At 45.4% G+C, this 21,002-nt stretch overlaps 1 protein-coding gene across 1 annotated transcript in view; it reads right to left on the reverse strand.

Annotated features, from left to right (window-relative positions):
- Positions 1–21,002, reverse strand: part of LOC119956611 (ABC transporter B family member 1-like) — a 309,180-nt gene that overhangs the window by 68,872 nt on the left and 219,306 nt on the right. The window lies entirely within an intron of this gene.

A 21,002-nucleotide genomic window follows, 5' to 3' on the forward strand; every position in this document is an offset into this window, starting at 1 on the left:
ATATATTTAAAAAAAAATTTAGAGTACCCAATTCATTTTTCCAATTAAGGGGCAATTTAACATGGCCAATCCACCTAGCCTGCACATCTTTGGGTTGTGGGGGTGAAACCCACGCAGACACGGGGAGAATGTGCAAACTCCACACGGACAGTGACCCAGAGCCGGGATCGAACCTGGGACCTCAGCGCCGTGAGGCTGCAGGGCTAACCCACTGCACCACCATGCTGCCCTACATTTTATTATATTAAAGGTAATATACAAGTGCAAGCTAATGAGGAATAAGAACATTGGTTAATGTTTCTTCCCCTCTCAAGCTGGGTTTACCGAGGCCAACTAGAACTACCAATCTGACAGTCATTTCCTGCTTGGTGTTGCTAACTGAACATGCACTCAGGGTTTGAGTCTAGTGTGCTACATATAATTGGAAATTACTTTTGACATAAATATTCATGGTTTACAATTCCTCGCTTTTAATCTTGTCTAATCTTTTGGAATATATGATAGGTGTTTATTTTTCTAAATTCCTAAAGAACATTTCTAGAACATACAATTTTCAGACAGCCAGTGGGTCATGGTGTGCTGCCCTTCCATGCTCCAGTGCTGCATTCCTCAGCTTTGAGGGTTGTGGTGGGATTGGAAAGACTTGGTGTGGTGGAATGAGTGTAGCTGCTTTAGCTATCATTATATTTTGCAGGGAAGCTAACCTTCGTTGTACTGTAGTGGCAATGCTGTAACTCTTTCCACTTTCAGCCCTAAAGCTGGTTTGGCTTCAATTTTCCAAGTTTCCCTTTTTAATTAGGGGTGCGGGGTTTGTTGGATGTTGAGGTTTGTTGGATGTTGATTAGATAGTGGAGTGGGTTACACTGTATGTATGATGTTCAGCAATAGACCGGGATTAAAGCCTGCATGGACCTCTATTTTGAGGTTTTGCAGCTATAATTTATGTAGTGAAATGTCCAATATCCAGGCATATGCAATTGCAACCTGCAGGCTTCAATGGGCAGCACTGTAGCATAGTGGTTAGCACGGTTGCTTCACAGCTCCAGGGTCCCAGGTTCGATTCCCAGCTTGGGTCACTGACTGTGTGGAGTCTGCACGTTCTCCCTGTGTCTGCGTGGGTTTTCTCTGGGTGCTCCGGTTTCCTCCCACAGTCCAAAGATGTTCAGGTTAGGTGGATTGGCCATTCCAAATTCCCCTTAAGTGTCCAAAATGGTTAGGTTGGGTCACCGGGATAAAGGAGATAGGGTGGAGGCGTGGGGCTTAAGTAGGGTGCTCTTTCCAAGGGCCGGTGCAGACTCAATGGGCTGAATAGCCTCCTTCTGCACTGTAAATTCTATGATTCTATAGGTATTGAGAGAGCATGCATCATCAGAGGCCAGCGGAGCCTGTCATGATTAGAGAACACAGGTATTTAATTTGAAGAAGATGTGATGTTATGGGCATGGGAAACAGGCAAGTCCAAAGGTTAGGCAAAATGTATTAAATTGTTCTCACCATGGTGGCCAGGGACATGGGTTGGGTTTTAGACGATGAACAATAGTGATGGAATTTTTTTTTTTAATACTTAAAAAGAATATTAAAATCAGGTTTATCAAGAATTGGAATCTTTAAATAACATATACCATCCTATAGGCACATGAGGCAGACATCTTCATGTTTCATTGCAGAATTTCCTGGGACAGGTGGTCATCACCGTGGTTAAGTTCTGGGTGGGTCTCTAACCTAGATCTACCAGCTCAGAGGCAGGGTCCACTGTCCACTGTTGCCAGTAGACCTCCTCACATGTACTATTATTTAGCATAAAATGCATGTGTGACACTGGGTGTGGGTAAATTTGACAGGCAAGTGTAACATGGGCCAGGATTCTCTGAATATGCAGCGATGTGTTGACGCCGGCGTAAACACAGAAATGTTTCACGCTGGTGTCAATGGGACTCTTGGCCCAGCGATTCTGTTGCCCACAGGGGGCCAACATGGCACTGGATTGCTCTGTGCTGCTCCAGCTGCCGTACGCGGCCTTGCACTGCTCGCTGCAGGTCTGCGCAGCAACCGGTCCGCGAATGCGCGCGGCGGCTGCTTGTACGACGCGCCGTGCAACATGGTGAAGCAACACAGCAGGCTGGCGCGGAAGGAGGTAGGCCCCCCGGATCGCGCAAGCCCTCTGATTGGTGGCCCCCGATCGCGGACCTGGCCGTCGTGGAGGCCCCCTCCCGGAATCTGATCCCCGAGTCCCGCCACCAGGACGGCCATCGCGGCCGCGGGTCCGAGCTCCCGCTGGGTGGAACCATGTTAGACCCTCTTTCAAAGGCCCCCGACCGGCGCCGCGTCGACCCTACGCGCATGCGCGGCTGGCAGCAATTCTCCGGTCGCCAGAGAACTGCATCCCGGCATCGGACCGGCGTTGCAGGCTGCCTCGGTGTATCCCGGCCATTATAACTGAAACTCCTATTATAGAGTCACCTATAGGCACAGATACAATTACAGGTCAAAACGTACAGGAGTAGAGTTCATACGGTTTTCAATTACACATTTGCCCCATGTTCCCAACTCAATCTCTAATAGAAATACTTCTGTCTACTGAAAATTGCACACAAAAAATTGTGGTATATTCCTTAATAGCTGCAAATATAATTTAAATTACGTATGAAACTGCAACATTAATGAATAGAAAGTATTCTTATAAAATGTATGCCTGTCAGTTTGATTGACAGTCATTACAGTAGTTGCCAGCATGGGCATGCACAGTTGGTTAATTGTCAGAGCTGTACGAGCTCCCTGCTCCTGCCCAGTCTCTCCAAGGTCCTAAATAAAACTCAAAGGTTATCTTTATCCTAGGCCTGTGGTTGCTAAGCAAAAGCTTCGTTTTTTTTCAAACCCAGTTTGCTTTCACGTCATAAACTCTCATTACCATACATGCATCTAAACCAGACTGAAGTCATCAATAAGCCTTTCCAACTACAGAGCCACAAAATTAAACTTACTTTAAGCCATGCCTTATTTCTAATACCCACAAACACAAATATAGGTTATGAAAACCACCTCTGTTTCCTGACACCAGTTACAGTGAATGGCATAAGGGGTTTATTGGGGGTTGAGACTTCTTTTAAAAAATTGGAATTCTCAATTTTCTGAAATGCCAATGACTAACAGCAGATTCCGGTGTCTCTTGATCAAATCACAACTCGAACTGTCATATCATTTGAACTGCAGTAATTGAAGCTTTATTTTGCTCCATTGAAAATGGAAATAGCATACGCTGAACATATTGTGAAGTACATTTATGCAAGAGCAGATTATTTGTTCAAGAACTGATGTGCCATTATCTTCCATAAAATTCAGCAGAGGAAAAATAGATTAGTCAAGATAACAAATTATAAATCCAGCAGAACAATACTAGCAAACATTAAAAAATCAATGCATTTAGTTTTCTTTGTTATACTTTGCTGCTGGTCAGCAGTTTGAATGCTCAATGTGGTTTGATTCAGCCTGTCTGGTATTCATTTAATAACAATGGACATGTTTTGCTTTTAACTAGTAGGTACTTAAAAACAACACATGGTTTCCATTTACCATTCATTTTGTCTGGAATCTAAAAGGAAAAATAGATGATCGCTACAAGGATAAAGAGAGAATGCTGTACATGGCATTATGGAGACAAAAGGAATTATATTAAGATTACTATCCAGACCTAATGCACAATAATTACAAAATGGCGAATACTGTGCTGTTTCAAAGTATGGCAAGGTATAAAATTTGCATTCTTTTTCTTAAAAAAAATGTTTGTCTTCCACCAATTATTTTTGTGTACGGGAAATACAGGAGATTGTGGGGTAATTTTGTAGAGGTGCTTAAAATTATGAAGGAATAGGATAGAGTAGAGAAAATCACAATGTTTCCGGTGGTTAGGAAGTTGAGAATAAGGGAACAAGATTAAATGTAAAAGGCTTGGGCCATGGAACAAGAAATACATTTTTATTTGTAAAAACATAATTTGAGAGATTATAGAACAAATCAGCAGAGTTAAGGATTCAAGCAGAGGCCACATCAACTTTTAAGGATAGATGAGATGGGTTGTTGAACAAAAGCAGATAAAAGGATGTGTAAAAAGAGTGGGCACATTGTATTAAGAACACTGCTTGTCCAGAGAATTAAAACATTACAACACAGACAGGTGACATAATCAATTCTCTACATGGTAAATGTGCATTGAAAGGACAGCGCGGTGGCGCAGTGTGTTAGTACTGCGGCCTCATGGCGCTGAGGTCCCAGGTTCGATCCCGGCTCAATGTCACTGTCCGTGTGGAGTTTGCACATTCTCCCCGTGTTTGCGTGGGTTTTGCCCCCACAACCCAAAAAATGTGCAGGCGAGGTGGATTGGCCAGGCTAAAATTGCCCCTTAATTGGAAACAATGAATAGGGTACTCTAAAACATTTTTTTTAATGTTCATTGCAATTGTTTTCTGTTCAGCAATCATTTGCACATCATTCCTGTCAAGCCGATGGTGAACTACAGAAAGGTCATAAATTGATACAAATTTCTTTATAATACCGTTTAAATGACTAACTTTGAAACCTTCGGGCAGCACGGTGGCGCAGTGGTTAGCATTGCTGCCTACGGCGCTGAGGACCTGGGTTCGAATCCTGGCCCTGGGTCACTGTCCGTGTGGAGTTTGCACATTCTCCCTGTGTTTGCATGGGTTTCGCCCCCACAACCCAAAAGATGTGCAGGATAGGTGGATTGGCCACGCTAAATTGCCCCTTAATTGGAAAAAATAATTGGGTACTCTAAATTTATAAAAACAACAAAAAAAAAACTTTGAAACCTTAAAACTCTTCCTAATGATGGGATAGAAAGATTTCAGTAGGTCTCCATTGGTATTAGAATGTGTATTTTTGATATATTTCACCACTAACTAGCTATTTTTGTATCAACATTAATCATACTGTTTTTTGTATGAATATCTTGATGAAAATTTCCAAACTCCACAGGAAAATGTTCCATGAAGACAGTGGTTTTTTGTTTAAAATTAAAAAAAAGGAACTGCTGTGCACTGAGCAATGGGTGGCTTGGCAATATTATCTTGGCAATATAAGTGTAGCTTGAAATTCCTTTTAAAATCAAATCCATAAAATTTCAATTCACAACTGACATCATTAATATTCAATTTATACCCGTTACAGCTTGTTCAAATTTTGTCCTCAGCCACAAAACCCATGCGAAGTTCTTCAAAAACAATTTCTTCATGTTACAGAAGTTTAACCAGCAGGTACTAACTTGTACCTTAGTCCTTATTCAATTATTCCTGACATAAATATCTCCCTCTAACCACAACCACAGCTCCTTCATTATGAACACCATTTCCTATTTTGTGCCAAACACTTCGACGCTCTGGAAAGACCATGCATGCCCAAGACTTGAACACTGCTTTTTTATCCGAGAGTGATACTTCCAGCAACAATTGTACTTCAGCACGGAATCCAAGAAAAAAAAATTGTTGCCTCTACAAGTATTCCTTCTCTCACCTTCACCGCAACATGATGGCTAGCACTGCTTCCTCACAGCGTCAAGGACCCAGGTTCTATTCCGGCTTTGGGTGACTGGGAAGCTTGAATTTCTCCGTGTTTGCGTTGGTTTTCTCTGGGTGCACCGGTTTCCTCCCACAGTCCAAAGGTCTGCAGCTAGATGGATTGGCCATGCTAATGTGCCCCTTTGTGTCCAAAAGGTTAGATGGTGTCATTGGGTTGGAGGGATAGGATGGAAGCGTAGGCCTGGGTAGGGTGCTCTTTCAGATGGTCATTGTAGACTCGATGGGCCAGGTGGCCATCTTCTGTACTGTAGTGATTCTATGGATTGACACCTGTGCACCACTCCCCATCACGTCTCCTTAACCTATTAGTTCACTATTTTTGAAATACGTCTCTGGTCAATGTTCCCTTTTCTTTCCAAACTCATTACTATTATGTTGAAATCAATCTTCTCGTTCAAATTATTATTTTGCAGAACTCAAACCTATGGAATAGTTGGGCCTTGAGATAACAAAGGCATGGTTTTTGATTTGATTTGATTTATTGTCACGTGTACCAAGGTAAGTGAAAAGTATTGTTCTGCATACAGTCCAGTCAGATCGTACATACATGATGGATTTTGGTGTCTATTTGGAACCCTGGATATCCGTTATCCCTTCTCAGATCCTAAATAACAGAGGTCAAGTCTGTGCTTTTTGGCAAAGTCCACTTACTTTATTTGTCAGCTGTGCCACTGGTAAACTTATTTTTAATACAAAATTAAGAGAGTTTCTAACTAGCCCTGCAGCAAGCTAGTCAGATTGATTGTCTTTAGCGAATACAGTAGTTGAGTTTTCATTCAATTACAGATCGTAGTAATTCTTCAAATCATAATATACAGAATAAAATAACTAAGTAATTTAAACAAAAGAGAGATGGTGATTAGCAAAAGCAAGCAGCAAAGGAAATAGGTTTCAGAAATATAGATGGAGTGATCCCAGGATAAGTTTCTCCATCCCGGTAAGTGATTCTTAAGGAAATAATTATCTGAAGGTCTAGCCTTCTTTTTACTTCTGATTGGCTTTAACTAATTTATAATTTACTCAACTCGGTCAAAATGTCTATCAATTTAAGAGATATATGTATTTAAATATATTGGTGCAAATTTCCCATTCCATCGCTTGCCAATTTTCCAAATTATCCACACCTGCATCTAACATTAATTAAAAAAAACATAGTTTTCATAAAGGTATTATCATCCTAGACTGGCTGTTACCATAGAAACGAGACTACTCGTACTGTACAACAATGGGGGCTTTAAGCTCGTTGACATCACTGACCTTGTAGCCTCAAGCAACTTGCTAATGTTAAACCTAAGAAATCACAGAAATTAAAGTGTACGATTTGGATTAATCCTTAGTGGATTCCAAGCTATTGTTGCACTCACGCAATGCTTAATATGATTATAGTTAATTATTCTTAATGAATTCTCATTTAAATCTTTTACCTCTATCATCTTCCCTTACTCTCATGGTTATAGCTGACTAGAAAAGTCCATTTCTATCAATACACAATGTAAATACATAGACACAGACATCGGGAGAAGCATAGGGAGTTTAATACTTCAGTAGAGAAGCTGTGTGGTTCAGAAGAAAGTCATTCAGGAGTCTGGTAACAGAGGGGAAGAAGTTATTTTTGAACCTGTGTCCTCTGACTTTTGTATCTCCTGTCCGATGGAAGAAGAATGAACAGAGAATAACACGGGTGGGAGGGGTCTTTGATAATGCTGCCCTCATTATATAGTCAACGGATGGGAAGCGGTTTCATGTGATAGACTGGGCTATGTTCACGACTCTCTCTAGTTTCTTCTGGTCTTGGGCCGGGCAGTTGCCATACTAGGCTGTGATGCAGCCAGATAGAATGCTTTCGATGGTGTGTCTGTAAAAATTGGTAAGAGTCAATGTGGACATGCAGAATTTCCTTAGTTTCCTGAGGCAGTATGGGCCTGTTGTGATTTCTTGGTTGTAGCGTCGACGTGGGTGGAGCAGGACTGAATATTGGTGATATACACGTCGAGGAATTTGAAGTGATCTTATTTCATTATAAGCAGGTGTTCTTGAAGATTGAGAAGGTATGGAGTCAGATGCTCACTTGAATCAAATATGATGTCTTCCCCTTTCCTTCCTCAACCTCTGCGCCGAGCAACTCCTGATCCTTGGAGATTTCAATCTTCATCTCATCTCCCTTGTCCACTTTCCTCTAAATTCATTAAACTCTGACCTAACATTTTCCTTCTAGATAACCTCTCCTACCCATTCTCGCTACTGCCTGGATCTGTCCATCTCTCATTGTATCTTTTGCTCCCATGTTCTATGGGGCAGAAAAGGCCATTTCTGACCTTTTCCTTTAATCCCTCATCACCCACATCTCCGGCCCCTCCTTTTATAAATATGTAATTTCATGATTCTAATGTTTTAGGAATATAACTTTTGGTTTTGGGGAATTAATTTTTAATTGCAAGCTGAGAAGAAAAACTTGCGTTTGGAAACTGGTAAACAATGCCTGGAGTATTTGCAATTCAAAGGATGGTCCACATTTACTTAACAGTTGGAGGTCTGGAAACAGTAAACAATAAAGTAAACAGTAAACAACTTAGAGTCCTGATAGAGATGTGACACCTACAGTTGTCTTCATAAGAAATTGAAAATTATTGAAATGAAATGAAATGAAAATCACTTATTGTCACGAGTAGGCTTCAATGAAGTTACTGTGAAAAGCCCCTAGTCGCCACATTCCGGCGCCTGCCCGGGGAGGCTGGTACGGGAATCGAACCGTGCTGCTGGCCTGCTTGAAAAGCCAGCGATTAGCCCTGTGAGCTAAACCAGCCCCTATTCACATGGATCCCAGATCAAAGGAAGGTTTGAGAGAAAACAGTAAACAAGGGACGATGTGAGAGAATCCATAAATCTTTATTTTAAAAAATAAATTTAGAGTACCCAATTAATTTTTGCTCCAATTAAAGGGTAATTTAGTGTGGCCAATCCACCGAAGGTGAACATCTTTGGGTTGTGGGAGCGAAACCCACGCAGACATGGGGAGAATGGGCAAACTCCACACGGACAGTGACCTAGGGCCGGGATCGAACCCGGGTCCTCCGCGCCGCAGAAAGCAGTGCTAACCACTGCACCACTATGTCACCCCGATACACTTTTCAAATCAAAGGACAGATTTGGAAATTGTGGATGATTGGTTTTAATCTCTATGTGGGGCATCCCAGTTGTCCAATATTGGAGGATTGTGAGAAGGCAGTGGTATTTAGGGGCCTCACGGTAGCATGGTGGTTAGCATCAATGCTTCACAGCTCCAGGGTCCCAGGTTCGATTCCCGGCTGGGTCACTGTCTGTGTGGAGTCTGCACGTCCTCCCCGTGTGTGCGTGGGTTTCCTCCGGGTGCTCCGGTTTCCTCCCACAGTCCAAAGATGTGCGGGTTAGGTGGATTGGCCATGCTAAATTGCCCGTAGTGTAAGGTTAATGGGGGGATTGTTGGGTTACGGGGTTACGTGGGTTTAAGTGGGGTGATCATGGCTCGGCACAACATTGAGGGCCGAAGGGCCTGTTCTGTGCTGTACTGTTCTATGTTCTATATCTGCTGACAGCCAGAATAAGGAGCAAAGAGGCTGTGAGGAGGATAGACAGTTGATAGGCAAAGTTGCACTCCGTGTGATGGTTTATTGTGTTTCTGTTTCAATGCAAGGAGTGCCAGGAATAACGGAATAAGATTAACTTAGAGCATGGATCAGTACTTGTTGTGGCCATTACGGAGACATGGGTTTCACAGGGGCAGAAATGGTTGTTAGATGTGCCGGGGTTTAGATGTTTTAAGAAGAATAGGGAGGAAGGTCAAAGAGGAGGGGGAGTGGCACTGTTAATTAGAGAGTGCATCACAGTGCATCAACTTCCCGAATATTGACTGGAACCTCCTTAATGTAAATGATTTAGATGGAGCAGATTTTGTCCGATGTGTCCAGGAAGGATTCCTGACTCAATATGTAGATAGGCAGACTAGGAGGGAGGCCATATTGGATTTGGTGCTTGGCAACGAACCAGGCCAGGTGTCAGATGTCTCAGTGGGAGAACATTTCGGTGACAGTAACCACAACTCCTTGACCTTTATCATAGTCATGGAGAGGGATAGGAACAGACAGTATGGGAAGGTATTTAATTGGGGCAGGGGAAATTATGCTGCTATTAGACAGGAGCTGAGGAGCATAAATTGGGAACAGTTGTTCTCAGGGAAATGCACAACAGTAATGTGGGGGTTGTTCAAGGAGCACTTGCTGCGAGTGCTGGATAGTTTTGTCCCACTGAGACAAGGAAGGAATGGTAAGATGAAGGAGTTGTCTGTGCGGAATCTGCACGTTCTCTCCGTGTCTGCGTGGGTTTCCTCCGGGTGCTCCGGTTTCCTCCCACAGTCCAAAGACGTGCAGGTTAGGTGTGTTGGCCATGATAAATTGCCCTTAGTGACCAAAAAGGTTAGGAGGGGTTATTGGGTTATGAGAATAGGGTGGAAGCGAGGGCTTAAGTGGATCGGTGCAGACTCGATGGGCCGAATGGCCTCCTTCTGCACTGTATATTCTATGAGTCTTGGATGACAAGAGAAGTGGAGCTTCTAGTCAAGAGGAAGAAGGAAGCTTACATAAGGTTGAGAAAGCAAGGATCAAGCACGGCTCTAGAGGGTGACAAGGTAGACAGAAAGGAACTCAAAAATGGACTTTAAAAAAAAATTTAGATTACCCAATTTTTTTTCCAATTAAGGGGCAATTTAGCATGGCCAATCCACCTACTCTGCACATTTTTGGGTTGTGGGGGTGAAACCCACGCAGACACGGGGAGAACGTGCAAACTCCACACGGATAGTGACCCAGAGCCGGGATCGAACCTGGGACCTCAGCGCCGTGAGGCGTTTGTGCTAACCACTAGGCCACCGTGCTGCCCTTCAAAAATGGACTTAAGAGAGGTCGAAGGCGGCATGAAAAAGCCCTAGTAGGAAGGATTAGGGGAAACCCCAAGGCGTTCTAACGTGAGAAATAAGAGGATCATCAGAGTCAGAGTAGGGCCGATCACGGATAGTGGAGGGAACTTGTGCCTAGAGTCTGAGGAGGTAGGGGAGGCCCAAATGAAAATTTTTCTTCAGTATTCACTAGATAGAGGGACCTTGTTGCTCGTGAGAACAGCTTGAACCAGGTTAATAGCCTCGAACAGGTTGATATTGAGAAGGAGAATGTGCTGGAAACTTTGAAAAGCATCAGGATAGATAAGTCCCCTGGGCCAGATGGGATATACCCAAGGTTACGAAGGGAATGGGCGGCACGGTGGCACAGTGGTTAGCATTGCTGCCTACGGCGCTGAGGACCCGGGTTCGAATCCCGGCCCTGGGTCACTGTCTGTGAGGAGTTTGCACATTCTCCCCGTGTCTGCGTGGGTTTCACCCCCACAACCCAAAGATGTGCAGGTTAGGTGGATTGGCCACATTAAATTGCCCCTTAATTGGAAAAAATGAATTGGGGTACTCTAAATTTATAAAAATAAAAAAAAAAAGGTTACGAAGGGAAGCGAGGAAGGAGATTGTTGCGCCATTGGCGATGATCTTTGTGGCCTCACACTCCACTGGAGTAGTACCGGATGATTGGAGGGAGGCAAATGTTGTTCCCCTGTTCAAGAAAGGGAATAGGGAAATCCCTGGAAATTACAGATCAGCCAGTCTTACGTCAATGGTGAACAAAATACTGGAAAAGATTCAGAGAAATAGGATTTATGATTATTTAGAAAAACATAGTTTGATTAAAGAATTCAGTGTGAGGGGCAGATCATGCCTCGCAAGCCTCATGAAGTCTTTGAGGATGTGACGAGATATATTGATGAAGGTCAGGCAGTGGATGGGGTGTATATGGATTTCAGTAAGGCATTTGATAAGATCCCCATAGTAGGCTCATTCTGAAAGTTAGCGGGCATGGGATACATTGAAATTTGGTTTTCTGGATACAGAATTGGCTGGCCGAAAGAAGACAGTGAGTGGTAGTGTATGGAAAGTATTCCACCTGGGGGTCGGTGACCAGTGGCGTCCCGCAGGGATCTGTTCTGGGACCTCTGCTCTTTGTGGTTTTTATAAATGACTTGGATGAGGAAGTGGAAGTGTGGGTTAGTAAGTTTGTCGATGACACAAAGGTTGTAGATAGTTTCGAGGGCTGTTGCAGGTTACAACAGGACATTGACAGGATGCAGAGCTGGACTGAGAAGTGGCAGATGGAGTTTAACCTAGATAAATGTGAAGTGATTCATTTTGGAAGGTCAAATTTTAATGCTGAATCTAGGGTTAAAGGCAGGTTTCTTGGAAATGTGGAGGAACAGAGGGATCTTGCGGTCCACGTACGTAGATCCCTCAAAGTTGCCACCAGGTTGATAGGGTTGTTAAGAAGGCGTATGATGTGTTGACTTTCATTAACAGGGGGATTGAGTTTAAGAGCTGCAAGGTTTTGCTGCAGCTTTACAAAATCATAGTTAGAATATTGTGTCCAGTTCTGGTCGCCTCATTATTGGAAAGATGTGGATTTAGATTTAGAATTTAGATTTAGAACAGTACAGCACAGAACAGGCCCTTCGGCCCTCGATGTTGTGCCGAGCAATGATCACCCCACTCAAACTCACGTATCCACCCTATACCCGTAACCCAACAACTCCCCCTTAACCTTACTTTTTAGGACACTACGGGCAATTTAGCATGGCCAATCCACCTAACCCGCACATCTTTGGACTGTGGGAGGAAACCGGAGCACCCGGAGGAAACCCACGCACACACGGGGAGGACGTGCAGACTCCGCACAGACAGTGACCCAGCCGGGAACTGAACCTGGGACCCTGGAGCTGTGAAGCATTGATGCTAACCACTATGCTACCGTGCTGCCCCTAATGTTTTGGAGAGGGTGCAGAGATTTACCAGGATGCTGCCTGGACTGGAGGGCCTGTCTTAAGAAGAAAGCTTGAGGGAGCTAAGGCTTTTCTCACTGGAGCGAAGAAAGAAGAGAGGTGAATTGATAGAGGTGTAGAAGGAGATGAGAGGCATGGATAGAGTGGATAGCCAGAGACTTTTCCCCAGGGCAGAAATGGTCGTCACGAGGGGACATAATTTTAAGGTGATTGGAGGAAAGTATACAGGAGATGTCAGAGGTAGGTTCTTTACACAGAGAATGGTGGGTGCATGGAATGCACTGCCAGTGGAGGTGGTGGAGTCAGAGTCATTAGGGACATTGAAGCAACTCTTGGACAGGCATATGGACAGCAGTAAATTGAAGGGGTGTAGGTTAGGTTGATCTTAGATGAGGATAAATGGTCGGCACAACATCGCGGGCTGAAGGGCCTGTACCATGCTGTACTGTTCTATGTTCTATGTTCCACACAGACAGGCACCCAAAGCCGGAATTGAACCTGGATCCCTGGCGCTGTAAGGCAATTAAAATCAGAACAGGATGTGGTCTGTTAAAATTTCCACTTTAAATTTTAAGGGTTTATAAAACAGATTAAGTTAATAAGATTTGCATTGTTTAATTCTTGTACAGTAAATATTTTCTTTAAAACGTGAAATCTTGTGATGTAGTTCCATCAATTAATTACTGGGAATTCAAATTTATTTTAAAAAGTTAATAGGTTTCTTCGTGATCAGAACATCTGTCACCTCCCTTGGTTTTATCGGCTCAAGTTTTTTTGTTCCCCTTACTTTGGCATTATGAACAGTCTTTCAGCTAGCTATGTTCCAGGCTCCAGAACTACCACTGATGTGAGGCCATGAATTCATCATCTTTTGACTTGGGGTGGAAATGTCTCTACTGAGCCAAGGCTCACACCTGAACCCCTGGAGAGATAGACAGCCAACAGGAAGGGGCTACTCGTTTTACTCGCACGTCCATAAAGTATATTCCAGGATAGATTTCTTTGTACTAAGCAGGGACTGGATGGGGGAGGTAAAGAACACGGAATACTCAGCAATTACCATTTCAGACCATGCCCCGCATTGGGTGGACCTGCAGTTCGGGGGAGCGAGCTATCAACGCCCGCAATGGAGGCTAGATGTGGGACTGCTGTCGGAGGAGGGGATCTGCGAGAGGCTTCGGAAATGTATAAAAAATTACCTGCAGGTGAATGACACGGGGGAGGTCTCAGCGGCGACCCTGTGGGAGGCGCTAAAGGCAGTAGTGTGGGGGGAGCTGATTTCAATTGGGGCCCACAGAGCCAAGGCAGACTGGGCAGAGATGGATAGATTGGTCAGAGAAATGGGTCGGATAGATGAAGAGCACGCGGAGTCCCCGGGGGAGGTTTTACTCAGGGAGAGGCAGAGACTACAGGGGGAACTGGGGGCACTATCCACGAGCAGGGCCGTGGAACAGCTTAGGAAGGTGAGGGGAGTGGTGTACGAGCATGGGGAAAAGGCTATCAGACTGTTAGCGCAGCAACTCAGGAGGAGGGAGGCGGCCAGGGAAATAGGTAGAGTGAGGGACGAGGGGGGGGGCGCAAAGTGGAGGACCCGGCAGAATTGAATAGGGTATTCCGGGACTTCTATCGTAAGCTGTATATTTCGGAGCCGCCGGAAGAACCGGAGGGGATGAAAAGGTTTCTGGACGGGTTAACATTCCCAACAGTTGGTGGGGGGCGAGTGGAAGACCTGGGGGCCCCGATTAGAGTAGAGGAGGTATTGGGGGGCCTTAAGGCTATGCAGTCGGGGAAGTCCCCGGGGCCGGATGGATACCCAGTAGAGTTTTATAGGAAGTTCTCTGAGCTGGTGGGCCCGGTCTTGGCGAGGGTTTTCAATGAGGCAAGGGACAGAGGGACCCTGCCGCCGACAATGTCACAAGCCACCATATCTCGGATATTGAAGCGGGGTAAAGACCCGGAGGCATGCGGGTCCCACAGGCCAATCTCCCTGATTAATGTAGACGCCAAGCTCCTGGCAAAGGTACTGGCGGGTAGAATGGAGGACTGTGTACCGGAGGTGATTGGGGAGGATCAAACGGGGTTCGTGAAAGGTAGGCAGCTGGCGGCCAATCTGAGGAGATTACTCAATGTGATAATGATGCCCCCGGCGGGTAGGGAGGTGGAGGTAGTGGTGGCAATGGACGCCGAGAAGGCCTTTGACCGGGTGGAGTGGGACTATCTATGGGAGGTGCTCGGACGGTTTGGGTTCGGGGAGGGATTGGTGGATTGGATCAAATTATTATATCAGGCCCCGAGGGCCAGCGTCAGGACCAACAGAGAAGTGTCGGAGTACTTCAGGTTGTACCGAGGGACCAGACAGGGCTGCCCGCTCTCCCCGCTGCTGTTTGCGCTGGCCATAGAGCTGCTGGCGATTGCGCTGAGAGCCGCAGAGGGTTGGAAGGGGATGGTGAGGGGCGGGGTTGAACACAGGGTTTCTCTTTATGCAGATGACCTGCTCCTGTACGTGTCGGACCCAGTGGCTGGGATGGGAAGTATACTGGGAATGCTGAGGGAGTTCGGCGAGTTCTCAGGATACAAATTAAATACGGTCAAGAGTGAAATGTTTGTGGTCCAGGCAAGGGGCCAGGAGAACAGATTGAGAGGGCTACCGTTTAGGCTGGTTGAGGAAAATTTCCGGTATTTGGGAATCCAGGTGGCACGAGACTGGGGCATGCTGCATAAGTTAAATTTGGCCAGGGTGGTGGAGCAAATGAAGGGAGAGTTTCGGAGATGGGATGCACTCCCGCTGTCGCTGGCAGGGAGGGTGCAGACTGTAAAGATGAAAATCCTCCCTCGATTTTTGTTTATTTTTCAGTGCCTCCCGATCTTTATCCCACAGTCCTTCTTCAAAAGAGTTAACGGGCTGATCATGAGCTTTGTCTGGGCGGGAAAATCCCCGCGGGTGAAGAAGGCGATGTTGGAGAGGAACCGCAGCGAGGGAGGGCTGGCTTTGCCGAGTCTGATCAATTATTACTGGGCGGCCAACATCGCTATGATAAGAAAGTGGATGGTGGGTACGGGGTCTATTTGGGAGAGGATGGAGGCAGCTTCGTGCAGGGGCTCCAGCTTGGAAGCCCTGGTCACGGCTCCTCTACCGCTGCCGCCGGCCAAGTACAACACCAGCCCGGTAGTGGTGGCGACCCTGCGGATATGGGGCCAGTGGAGGAGGCATGTGGGGGAGATGGGGGCGTCTGTCTGGGCGCCAATCTGCAATAACCATCGATTTGCCCCCGGCAGTATGGATGGGGGGTTCCGAGTATGGCGGCGAGCAGGGGCGGGAAGGGTAGGTGATATGGTCCTTGAAGGGAGCTTCGCGAGTTTGAGGAGCTTGGAGGAGAAATTTGGGTTGGTAAGGGGAAATGATTTTAGATACCTACAGTTGCGGGACTTTGTTCGTAGACAGGTCCCATCTTTCCCACGTCTCCCGCCAATGGGGATCCTCGACAGAATAGTCTCTAGGGGGGAAGAAGGGGAGGGCAGAGTCTCCGGTATATATAAGGTGCTCATGAGGGAGGAAGGGTCCCAGACAGAGGAACTGAAACTTAAATGGGAGGAGGAGCTAGGCGGGGAAATGGAGGATGGGCTGTGGGCAGAGGCCCTGAGTAGGGTAAATTCGACCGCGACATGTGCTAGGCTCGGGCTGATCCAATTTAAGGTCGTTCACCGGGCCCATGTGATGGTGGCTCGGATGAGCAAATTTTTCGGGATAGAGGACAAATGCGCTAGGTGCGCGGGAGGAGCATGCCCTAAGCTGAGGGGGTACTGGGAGGGATTTGCGGGGGTCATGTCCCAAGTGCTAAAAACAAGGGTGGTGATGAGTCCAGGGGTGGCAATTTTTGGGGTTTCGGAAGACCCGGGCGTCCAGGGGGAGAAAGAGGCCGATATTTTGGCATTTGCTTCCCTGATAGCCCAGCGACGAATATTATTGGCGTGGAGGGACTCAAAGCCCCCGAAGACTGAGTGGTGGCTTGCGGACATGTCGAGTTTCCTGGGGATGGAAAAAATTAAGTTCGCCTTGAGGGGATCTGTGCAGGGGTTCACCCGGAGGTGGCAACCATTTATTGACTTCTTTGCGGGAGAGTGAGCGTCAGCAGGGGGGTGGGGAGTAGAGTAGAGTAGGAGGGAAAATATGGTGGCTAGTACCGGTGGGAGGGGAGCGGGCTTGTGCAATATGTTACGATGGAAGTATTGAAAGTACGTGGATGTTTGCACATTTTTGCCTTTTTTGCTTTCTTTCTGATGATGTCTGTAACTGTTTATAAAGCCAAAAACTACGTCACTAAAATTGTTTATTAAAAAAAAAGGCTGACACCTGAATAAATCCAGAATCAATATCTAGCATGACTCGGGACAGAAGCAGTCCAAGAATCCTGATGGATATCTTGGGTTCATCACAGCTTGGAGTGTGAGACAATTGAACCTCCAATGTACTTTTTAACCCCAGTGCTAATTTAAATGTTTTTAAAAAATAAATTTAGAGTACTCAATTATTTTTTTCCAATTAAGGGGCAATTTAGCATGTTCAATTCACCTACCATGCATATCTTTGGGTTGTGGGGGCAAACCCACGCAAACACTGGGAGAATGTGCAAACTCCACACGGACAGTGACCCAGAGCCGGGATCGAACCTGGGACCTCGGCGCCGTGAGACTGCAGTGCTACCACTGCGCCACCATGTTGCCCTTTCTAATTTAAATGTTAAGAGTGAGGACGCACCCACCCATACGCCTGCGGAAGGGTACATGTGTCTAATGAGGCATGTGCAGGGCATTCTTTGGGGAAGCAGAATTCCAGTTCAAGCCGAAACCACTGGATTTGGACCAGCAGCGGTGGTGTATAATATCCTTAGTTATCAAAGACTGTGAAATCTGTTTGCAGTAATCATACTGATGTAGTACTGAATCTATAAATGGCAAAATCACATCACACACAAGGAATGTGATACTTTTGCAACTGGTTGCACTGAACATTTCCTAGACTCTATTCCCTTTTGCACATGGGACACTAGCTTAGAGTGTCAACTATGCAACTCTACATTTATTCAGTTATTGTTGCATCATTGTGAGACAAAAACTGTACAAGGCAAACTAGACAAGTGCAGTCTTTCCTCATGCAGCAACTCCAATGTTCCCACCTGCAGTTGCCATATGGTGATTAGTGCATCAATTGAGCATTACGATTTGAATCCCCTACATATGTATTTGTACAGGTCTATCAAAAGCTTGGGACTTCAAGGACCAGATTTTGGCTACTGAGATGGGTAGCTCAAATTGCAAAATTTCCTGCCTCACCTGGGTAACGAGTACCCCGAATCGTGAGATTTTCATTCAGGAGGGGTGCCCGCATGATAAAGTCGTGCCCAGCAGGCCGCAGAAACAGAAGCTCGGAGGACATGGGGCAGACAAATGACAAAGCAGACTGGTTAGAAGGCCTGCCTTACTTTTTTGAGACTTGGTCCCAGTTGTTTTGGAATACTGTAGTCCCTCTAACCCTCAAAGCTCACAGTCCCTCATACCCACATGCCAACTAAATGCAAACTCGTTCAGTACCCATCATGGGCATACCACAGGAGCCATATGGAGCTGAAAGAAATTAACTTCTTAAAATCTAATGTAGCTCTCACGATACAGACCTGATGGTGAAAAAAGCCCACTCATGAAAGCAAAGCATAAGAATCTCAAATAATTAATCACTTACAAAAACAATAACATTTCTGTTCATACACCCAAATCCTGTAATCGCCTCTTTCAGCTGTCAAATCGAGAACTCAGAACACCCACTGAGTAACTACAGTGTTTGAAATTCAGCCAAGCATTTATAATGAATAGACTTTAAGGAAATGTCAGCAAATAACTTTTGAAATTGCTCAAAGAAATGCTACAACATCTGGCCTGTCAGTCAAAGCAACCAGCCGAGGTCTTTTTTTAAAAACAATTACTGACAGCTTTAGCCAGTTAGAACATAGAACAGTACAGCACAGAACAGGCCCTTCGGCCCTCGATGTTGTGCCGAGCAATGATCATCCTATTCAAACCCACGTATCCACCCTATACCCGTAACTCAACAACCCCCCCCCCCTTAACCTTACTTTTTTAGGACACTACGGGCAATTTAGCATGGCCAATCCACCTAACCCGCACATCTTTGGAATGTGGGAGGAAACCGGAGCACCCGGAGGAAACCCACGCACACAGGGGGAGGACGTGCAGACTCCACACAGACAGTGACCCAGCCGGGAATCGAACCTGGGACCCTGGAGCTGTGAAGCATTTATGCTAACCACCATGCTACCGTGCTGCCCTTTTTACAGTTTAAAGCGAAGGGGATTCAAAAACTTTCAGATCATGATAATTAAACAATCCACCCTTCAAGAATGGTTTTGTTCATTCCATCAATTTGTGACTCCCTCACTGAGGGTTAAAACTCTTGCAACAGCTAAAATGGGGTCTATTTTAACACAGCACTATGTCCAAATTGCCCTGCTGAGTTGAGGTTTCCCTCCAGTGTGATTCATGCCCCACCCACTTTACATACCAACAAAAATGGGATCCCTCAGAAATGGGATCAAGACTTCTGCATTCAGGTTTCCCCACCACTTTTAATTATCCACAGAGACTTCCTGACTCCCCAACATGTGGTCTCAACAGTTAACGACCATTTTGATTGTTTTGCATCTCTCAGCAGCAAAGGTTTTGACATTGGAGGCTTGGTTTTCAGTAGCAGGTGGTGGTGGGAATGGGTCAAGCCACTCTTTTGTGGAACCGGAAATAGTCTTGGAATCTTGACTCTACCGGGACACTTCCAGATTTTCAAAGGGCTTGCGACAGACAGGGAGCAGGGAAGGTGCCCAACACCAGTTGACAGCCCCTTAAGCAACTTGTTGCAGGATCAACACAGCGCCAAATGAAATTTTGAAAGGTTTTTCTAGTGAGCCCAGCCAGTCTTGTGCACTTCAGTGCAGAGTTGTTGGGTTAGCCATTGAACCTGAATAATTTAATTTGTTGTGGTCTTTGAAACAGCTTGTCGCCCCCTTCCACTGTCGGCCTCCTTCTACTTCTGAGGTTGCTGCCTGCTTGAATCGGCATCATAACCATCCAAATATGGCTGCCGTTGGCAGTAGAGAGGCAGTTCCCACATTCAACAGACACTCAGCATTTCTAATTAGATGACGGGTTCACCTCTTCAAAATTCTGGCAGTTAACTTTAAAAATCGCAGTGCAGTAGCTTGGGCGCCAGGTTGGAACTTGGAATTCACCCAAGTGCCTGCACTGAAAATCCAGCCGTGGGTTTAAAGTCTGCTCTCAGTTAAGTAACTTGCTCTCACACTACTTCTCAAATTTCTTTAGTGGACATGGAAGTTGACTATAGAAATCAATTTTTATGAATAGATAGTTGAAGAATCATGAAAGACTTGCAGGTGTCTATTGTTCTGTTCGGTTATGATCATTTGTGCTCTTTAACAAGCCAAATAATGTGTCTGAAATTTGTCTTCTTTTTTAAAAATAAATTTACAGTACCCAATTAATTTTTTCCAATTAAGGGACAATTTTAGCGTGGCCAATCCACCTATCCTGCACATCTTTTGGGTTGTGGGGGCGAAACCCATGCAAACACAGGGAGAATGTGCAAACTCCACACGGACAGTGACCCAGAGCCGGGATCGAACCTGGGACCTCGGTGCCGTGATGCTGCAGGGCTAACCCACTGCACCACCATGCTGCTCTCTCTATAATGTAACAGATTTTACTGACACCCCAGAAAATTACTTTGAGTAACAGATTAAGTGAGATCTTTCCTTTTATTTAGAAAGTGTTAAAAAGTCTAAAAACTACTGGAAGCTGAGTAAAGCACAACATGTAGTTCAATAAACAATGAGCAGGGCATTTTTATGTGTAAGCAACTTTTAAAAAAATTTTAAGTGCTAATTTCTTTTTTAAATTTAGAGTGCCCAATTATTTTTCATCCAAATAAGGGCCAATTTTAGTGTGGCCAATCCACCTACCCTGCATATCTTATAATAATAATCTTTATTGTCACAAGTAGGCTTACATTAACATTGCAATGAAGTTACTGTGAAAAGCCCCTAGTCGCCACATTCCGGCGCCTGTACGCGTACAGAGGGAGAATTCAGAATGTCCAAATGACCTAACAGCAAATCTTTCGGGACTTGTGGGAGGAAACTGGAGCACCCGGAGGAAACCCAAGCAGATACAGGGAGAACGTGCAGACTCTGCACAGTGACACAAGCCGGGAATCGCATCTGGGACCCTGGCGCTGTGAAGCAACAGTGCTAACCACTGTGCTACCTTGCCGCCCTTGGGTTGTGGGTGTGAAATCCTTGCAGACATGGGGAGAATGTGCAAACTCCACACAGATAGTGTTGTGTAAGCAAGCTGATGACCGTGCATTGCTAATGTCATAGCATATGCAAACTGGTTGCAAGGTATTAGGTTTTTACTCTAGATTTAATCAAA

The sequence above is a fragment of the Scyliorhinus canicula genome, chromosome 1 (genome assembly GCF_902713615.1).
Source record: "Scyliorhinus canicula chromosome 1, sScyCan1.1, whole genome shotgun sequence".
Lineage (NCBI taxonomy): Eukaryota > Metazoa > Chordata > Chondrichthyes > Carcharhiniformes > Scyliorhinidae > Scyliorhinus > Scyliorhinus canicula.